At 39.9% G+C, this 8,098-nt stretch overlaps 1 long non-coding RNA gene across 1 annotated transcript; it reads right to left on the bottom strand.

Annotated features, from left to right (window-relative positions):
- Window positions 1–7,121: 7,121 nt before the first annotated feature.
- On the bottom strand, window positions 7,122–7,774 carry LOC133981828 (uncharacterized). The gene is made up of 3 exons (XR_009925313.1): window positions 7,739–7,774; window positions 7,420–7,479; window positions 7,122–7,174 (listed from the first exon to the last, which is right to left on the bottom strand). It is a non-coding gene; the product is annotated as an uncharacterized LOC133981828 (long non-coding RNA).
- Between the last annotated feature and the right edge of the window lie 324 nt (window positions 7,775–8,098).

Genomic DNA, 8,098 nt, shown 5'->3' with positions numbered 1-8,098 from the left:
TTTCTCATACTTGAGGCATGTTGTACTCTATCTCCCTCAATTGCCAGCACCTGGATCTTATAAAACACAGAGTGACAGTTTGCGGTGATGGTGACAAAAGAGAGAATGAGAGCGTGTGAGAGTGAAAAAGTGCAACAGAGAATGAAAAAGAGAGAAAAGGAGAGCAAGAGGACGGAGGGAGAGATGGATGATGAAGTGAGCGAGAAAGATAGAGAGAGAGAAAAAGAGAGAGAGAGAAAATAGATGGATAAAGACTAAGTAAGTGAGAGAGGAGAGGTGCCCAAGCATCATTAGGTAGATTTTCTTTCACAGGTCATTCATCCCCTGTCTGTCTGGCTGTCTACGGGACGTCCATGAGTTCAACATACATCAGCTACATCCTCTCACTCATCACCCGGCTTAATATTTTGTCAAAGTTTTATACCTCTGAAATGTTTCTCAGATATTCTGCGCATGCTGTTAAATGTGTTGGCCTGAGCTGATGCGTGCTCGCTCTCACACTCTGAGCTTTCTGCACCACAAAAATGTTGAAAAAGCATTTTAACTTCTAGTTCTTATGAGGACGTGTCAGCTTGATGTAAAAGACGTATTCGTTAAGCTGTAGTGCAAATTTCCCCCGGGGGTCCACTCGACGTTTTGTAAAAATGATGAAGCTCTGAATCTGTGGAACAAAAAAATATTTACTCAATGGAGAAAATATTTTATAAGGGTCATTCTGATGTCCTCTGAGGTGGCTCGTGTGTTAGTAAGTGAACATCACACTGTGGTGATTTCCTGCTGTTATGCAGAGCGATCTTGTGGCTTTACTGTGATGAAATATACTTGGACCTGAGTTTCAACAGTTAAAATTAAATTTTCCACATAGCTGTGAGTTGATATCATGCAGAGTGGAATCGTTAATAGACTATTTGAGAGATATGGGCATGTAAATCTGGCATGCCGTTTTGCCTCTGTTATCTGTTTCATTGGGATCTGTTTTAAAATTGCCTCTGTTCCAAGTAGAGTTTGATATTGTAAAGTCTGTGGTGCTTGATGTTATTTTTGAGTATCGACTTGTGAGTATGTTTCATAAGCAACGTCCCTAAAGATTCTGCTGGTAAACCACATTAGGCTTTGTCTGTAAAAGTTTAGGCTGTCCCCAGAGCAGCTTCTGTAACTGACCGTGTCTCTGCAGGTCTCTCCCATAGCTTTCCACTCTCCCTGCTGGTGTCTCCTCGAGGAAGCTGCGGTCCCAGAGACACTGGAGGCATTCAACAGATCCGACGCCCTGGTAATCACCGAGGAGACTGAGAGGAATGAGGTGAGATGGCAACAACAGCAAGAAGGTAAGAATGAATGATTATTAGTGATGAGATTCGGTATGAAATACAGATGTACACAGAGGTCACTGTGTGGGTAGGTTCTCAGAGGAGCAACGGTGCAGTGTGTTCCACAATGGTAAAATGCTTCATGAGCTGAATGGATTATTTAAATGCAACCATCACCTTTGCTGTGCTTGCTTTTGAGGAACATGGGTATAGTGCTGGGAGGATGTCTGAGGAATCCACCACTTGTACTGTGTTCAGGCATGTGGGATCCCTGTAAAGGTACAAATGTTTAATGAGACCAAAATAACAACTGTAAAGAAAACTGAATCAAACATCAAAAAATAAGTGTCTTGTGCTCATATAACATATACATCCATTATAACCTGGATTTAGTTTTTGTGGACTTGACCAATATTTCTATAAGTGGTTATCATATTACAGACAGAATTAAGTCTAATGGGGCAACCGACACTAGCAATTGGACGATCAGTTTCACTTTATGCTGCTCATAGTAAAAAGCAGTAAGTTTAACTGCAGGACTAATAATATGTCACTTTATGAACTTTTAACATTTTTCAGGTGAGATAGTAATTTTTTACATCCCCAATATGTGGTCAGTTCAACCAAATAACGTCTATTCAGAAAGTTGCACAGTCATTGTCAGAGCAGCCAGCTGCTACAGATGCTGGCTGGGTGAGATACCAGCTGTATGATTCAATGAACTGCACTGAGCTGCACCAGCTATGTCAAAACTGGCATGAGACATTTGGCAATAAGCTAGATCAATACTGAAAAATCATATCAATAAATTAGATTTCCCCTGGATTGCTGTGTTGTGAAATGGCATGCAATGAAAAATGATGCTGTGTGCATGCTATCTACCATTAGTGAGTTCTGTGACATTATGGTGTTACACATACTCTAGGGGCATGTATGAAACTATTTAGTTGTTACTTGGAGTTATGTTGTAACTCATCTCAGTGGTGCAACCGCTTTCTGATCGTGCAGGTCTTGAGTAAGTTATTGTCTTCCTTGTAGTAGTACTATAAGTATCACTGTAAGCTGTAAGCTTTATGCTATATTGAGGGAGTAATAGGGGTGGGGGTTATTCTGCTACCTATTTGTTTGGATCAGGTGGTCAATTCTTACACATTGCACCTTTAATGCTAAGCTAATCACTGCCAGCTCCAGCTACATATTTAAAGTACACATGGGATTAATATAAATCTAACTACTCCTTTAAAACCTGTAGTTTGCCCTTAGTTCAAAGACAGCAGCATTCTACGTCTGCAATACAGTTATTGAGTGACATGTTTTCGTAACAAATATAAATGATGGCTACAATGGAAAAAGACAGCTTTTCAAGGTTCTCTTAAAGGCAACTCAATGGTCATGCTTTTTTGTTGTAGTACCTGAGCAAACTGATGCAGAACAGAGACAGATGTAGTTGTGGATCCTGCTGTATTTCTCTTGGCACCGCTCCAGTCAAATGACGACCTGTAAGTCCTATTGCTGGGCAGAGGTGACTCAATGGTATCATCGAGGGGCAGTTCTTTTACAGGCTTCTCATGGCACTTTGAGCGGTCCAATTCTGGTGATGCATCATTGCTGTAACTTTGATGGACAGACGGCTTCAAACCGGCTTTGCTTTCAGCAGTTTGTGAATCTTCAACATCTTGTTTATCATATTTTAAGTGTTCCAGACAACTGCCAGTTTCAACTTGAGTTTTAGCGTCTACATTGTCAGAAGCATCCTTCATATTAGATTTTTCCATAGTTCTCTTGGCAGTCTCACAGGAATTGCTCACATTTGTCTGACCGTCACTCTTATTATGTGCAACAGAATCAGTTACCAGAGACGTCAGCTGTTCATTCTCCTGTTTTGAGATTTCCTGACATTGACGTGGTGATGCTTGTGGCTCAATCATTGTTCTCAATAATACGCTTTCTTCATTCACTTTTGTATCATGCATTTCATCTGTGGGATTTATTTTACTGGCAGTGTCAGGAGGATTACCAGCTTCTGTCTGTATTCGAGGTGTCTGTAAATCTTGGATGTTGATATAATCAGCTGACTGTACAGCAATCGTCTGTGAGCTATATCCAGAAAGTTCATCTGGACAATCGGCTACGGATTGGTCAGATAGCCTCTCTTCTATGTTTTGGCGTTGCACCTCTTGAACAATGAGATTACACCCTTGGTTTACACTTGGACTCTCATCAGAACTAAAGGTGCATACCGACTCTCCTTCTCTTCCAATCCCACCTTTGTTAACATGACTAGAGTCAGCATCCTTCTGAATAACCTGACACAGACTTTGTGAGAACTCTGAGGGGTCACAGGCAGCCAATGGTGTCTCAGTGTTGTCCATGAAGTCAACGTCCTGCAGTGTGTTGCTCTTTTCTTCATATTTGTTGTTTTTATCACCAGTCGTCTGGGCCTGTATCTCTGGTTCTGGCGTTTCTGTCTTTCCTCTCTCCACTCTATCTTTTATTTCTGTTTTAGGCTTTCTGGTGTCCCCTCCCCCGCACTCTTGTCTGTCCGCTCTATCTGTTGTTTGGGTCATGAGCGTTCCTCTCTTTTCTCCAGCATGTCCTCCCTCCCTCACATCTTCTGCTTCGACATCCTCTCTATTCCACTGCTGATCTTTATTTCTTTCCTCTTCTTCTATGTTGTTGACCCTCCTATCCTGCTCCGTCTCACTCAATCCTCCATTCCCTTCATCGATGTTTTCTTTGGTCAGTACAGATACATTGATAGACATGTGGTCAGGGCTTGATGCTGTTATTGTGTTACTCACACAGCTACCGTTGGTAATCAGCAGACTGTTATCAGACACAGAGGAAGTAGTACACATCACATCAGAATCTCTTTCACCTGTGTTAGAGTTGTTCATGTACTTGTTCAATATGTTGGTGTCACTGTCTGTTCCAGAGAGACTATAAAGGCTGCAAAGGTTGCTGGTGTCAAGTGGGCAGGTAAATAGGTTTGAAGTGTTTAGGGGCTCTACACAATGAGATTGAATATGATGGGTTGGACTTTCTTCTCCTGTAAGAGAACAAAACATACAGTTCAACAGCTGGTTAAACTATACTACTCATAAACATGGCTTCATAAGCAAAGTAATGCAAAATTGTGTAAATAGTGTTTTGTTATCTGTCACTCAACTTCTTGTGTTGAATTCTCAGAAAAGAACAAGAAATTAAACCTGTTTCTGTCTTTTTGTTTATATTTACCTGGCTTACTTCCTGTTGGTCCGGTGGCAAATAGCTTGTTCGCAGCTCTCGTGTCGTCCAGACAGTCTGAGTTTTCCGTCTGAGAAACAGCCAAGTGTTGCAGACTGCCAAAGCTAGTTAGCTCAGAGCTGCAGTTGGGTTCATTAAGAGGTCTCTCTCCTCTGGTTCCCTCCGCTAAAGTGGGGAAGAGCTCGGTAGAAACACTGAGGCTCTGACTGCAGCCTGTCATCTGTGTAAAGAGGAACAAACCGACACATGTTTAGGATGCACTGATGCTTCTTGTTCACCTGTGTAGTTGTAGGAAGTGAGGGGAGTTTTCTCTGCTGCTGCATCTTTTTACTGTGGTGCCAATGTTTATAGTTTAATTGAGTGTGTTTCTGTTATGTTGGGTATGTGACATCACACACAATGACGCAGTTTAATGAACAACCACTTCTCATGATAGACCTCCCTAAGAAGTCCTATTGTCAACTGTCCAGCAAAAATATTGCAGTTAGATAAACTTGTGGCCTTTCTTATCACAGAACTGAAGTTTCTAACTGAGCTTTCTGGCTGCTTTTTGTTAACTTCTGCACAAAGCTGACACATGTTAGAAACATGCATCAAACTAGTCTTCAAACCCAACCAGTAACATATCCCTATTACTGTAAAAATGTGAGTGTTTTAAACACTCACTCATTATTATTTTTTCACTTCTGGATGTGTAAGATTATTGTGCAATATGCGGCACAAAGGAAAAACTTTGAAGTGCCAGTGACAGTAAAAGACCAAATATAGCTTCATCTCTGTATGTGGTCACTAACTCGTGTGTTTTGCCACTAAATGCATGTTTGTGTCTGTACCTCCATTTCCTGAAGATGCTGAGCTTGTGCTTTGGCCTGAGTGGACAGTTCAGTGTGTTTCTGATGAAGCTCGTCGTACGCCTCTTTCACTCCTTGATGGTCTTGCTGCTCACTCTTAATGCGATCCAGAAACATTGTCTTCTGTTAAACACACACACACACACACACACACACACACGAAAGACATGATTACACTTTCAGATGTCTTTGTATGAAAAACAACATTTAATGACTAATATTTTTCCTTTTACAATACACAACATAAAAATGTCACTGTCACACGGCCTTTTCTCACACTTTTTTCTTTTTTTTTTTCTTCTACCTCTTTGTCCCAGTTGGTCTTGGCAGCGGTGTAGCTCTCCATCATTTTGGCCACCTTGTCTTCCATTGCTTTGCTTTTCTCTCGCATCACCTTGTGTTCCTGCTTAAGGGCCTGCAGTAAAATTAATCACCCATGGGATTTTTAATGCAATACTAAATTTTATGTGTTTATTTAACGTGAACAGAAGGTCTTAAACAGGGCAGTGAGAGAGAGCAGGGCCTTCTTGCTAATACAAATCAGTTGGCTTGTGTCATTTTAATAATGATTTTAATAAATGAATGAATGGGTGAATTAAAAATAAGAAGGAGGTACAGAGAAAAAGAAAAGAGAACAATAAACTGTAAAGCCATAAATGCAGGATAAACACACTAACTATCATTCAGTTGCGGAGTGGACCATATTCACTAATGTAAATGTAAATGTTGTGATATACAACACCACATTCATCATATTTATGGGCAGAAACGATGGTCTTCATTTATTTCTGTCCTTGTATAAATTCAATCCATAATCGTTTAAATAGACCCTGAAAAATTCCTGATCTGTGTGGGACCAATAGGCGGTGCAGGGTTTTACAGGGAGAAATACAACACATGCTCTTTCACTCAAATCCATTTTGACATACAGCAGTAATCAGTTAGAGCGCAAGAATTATAGAATAAGATTATGAACACTCCTGAAAGTAAAAAAGACAACAAAAATGTTACAGTAGTTTGGCCCATTTTCCAAGAAGCTGTTCTTATTTCATTTTCAGCACAAAATACAGCACAGTAAAGGCCCGTCCACACCAAAAACTAGAAGTATAACGATAACTATAAATATATAGTTTTAAAAATCGTTCTTACACATGTGGATGGTGGAGTCCACAGCATAAATATAACGAGAACAAGTGACGAACAATATTGTTGGGATCACTTTCAGAATGATTTGATGAACAACATAATTAGTGACAGCCAATCAGAACAATATTGCACAACAAAATGTGCACCCAGACTGCCAGTAAAACCTCAAAACCTGCATATATGATCTTAATTTTGGAAAATGACTGATGACTTTTATTTATATTTAATTATTTATTTTAACGCAGCTTTCCAGATAACCTTTAAGGATGAATTTGATTCTCTAAGTATTGCTACAGTAAAGGGTTAGGGTTAGTAGTAAGTAAGTAAGCTCATTATTAATGAAATATTACCGTAACTTAGATCGCTGTATGATTTTTCTTCTTTAACTTTCTTACTTTCAAAATAGAATCATTATGGGCATGGGGAAGAGTAAGTCCGTGGTGTTACATGAACAGCGGTACCTGTTGCTTTCATTTACAATTTAGTCACGTCCATGAATCTGCACACAGAGACTCTGACCTGGTGCTGCTCTCCGTGTATCTGCAGCTCCAGCTCCACTTTGCTTACAGTCTGTGTCTGGCTCAACAACAGCTGCTGAGTGTGTTGCAGAGACTTCATCACCTCCTTCATAAACACGCACACACACATCAAAATGAAAGTACAGCATGTTGAATTAATCGTTACAATATGACAGTTATTGTACATGACAGTTTTAGGTTTAGCTTTTTGCTCATCAAGTAGTAAGTAGTGGTAGTAGTAATTCCGATATTAAGTCAGACACAAACAACCATTATAAATTAGCACCAAGGATTAGCACCAATGATCAGTTTGAGATCCAGTAAGCTTTTATTTATTTTATAATCTCTCACCTGTTTCTCTACTCGCAGAGCTACGACCTCATCCCTGAGCTTCTTGTTCATTTCAGTTTCCTAAACATGTGAGGCTCCATTTATTAACAGTCGAGGAACAGCTCACATCACAGTTTTCCACAAGCAGTGTGACATACATGTGTGTCCTGATCTCTATGCATCTTCCAAATCAATAATTTGAACTGTGGTTTTAAACACAAACGATCCACTAATAACAAGTTCCAGCTAATTATTATTGTTGTAATTTGACTGTCATCTTGATGTGAAAGAGATGATTAGCAACTGTGGTGAGAAAACTTTAAACTTGATAGTAATGTACCATGTTTAGCTTGTGGTGTAGCTGCTGCACATGCGGCTCTCTGCCTGTAGGATTCTGGCTCTTATCATGTCGGACTGATGAAGTCTTGGCCTTGATCAGCTTGTTTCTGACCTCCTCCAACTCCTGAGAAAGCACCGAACATTCAAACAGTTCAAACTCACAAAATTACCCAGGTTGATTCCCCCTAAATGCCTAAGTTGACTACTTACATTTAAACACAATTTCTTGGGGCAAACTTGGATTTTTATTGGCTCTTACACAGGATAATAATTTGACATATGGTACACACATCAGAAAGACAACTGACATCTTGCCTAAAATAAATAAAATAACAAATGTAAAAAGGCACTTTTCCACTCA

This window comes from Scomber scombrus, chromosome 6, assembly GCF_963691925.1.
Source record: "Scomber scombrus chromosome 6, fScoSco1.1, whole genome shotgun sequence".
NCBI classification, from domain to species: domain Eukaryota; kingdom Metazoa; phylum Chordata; class Actinopteri; order Scombriformes; family Scombridae; genus Scomber; species Scomber scombrus.
Note: the sequence above shows the minus strand (reverse complement) of the source record. Positions and strands in the feature narration are given on the sequence as shown.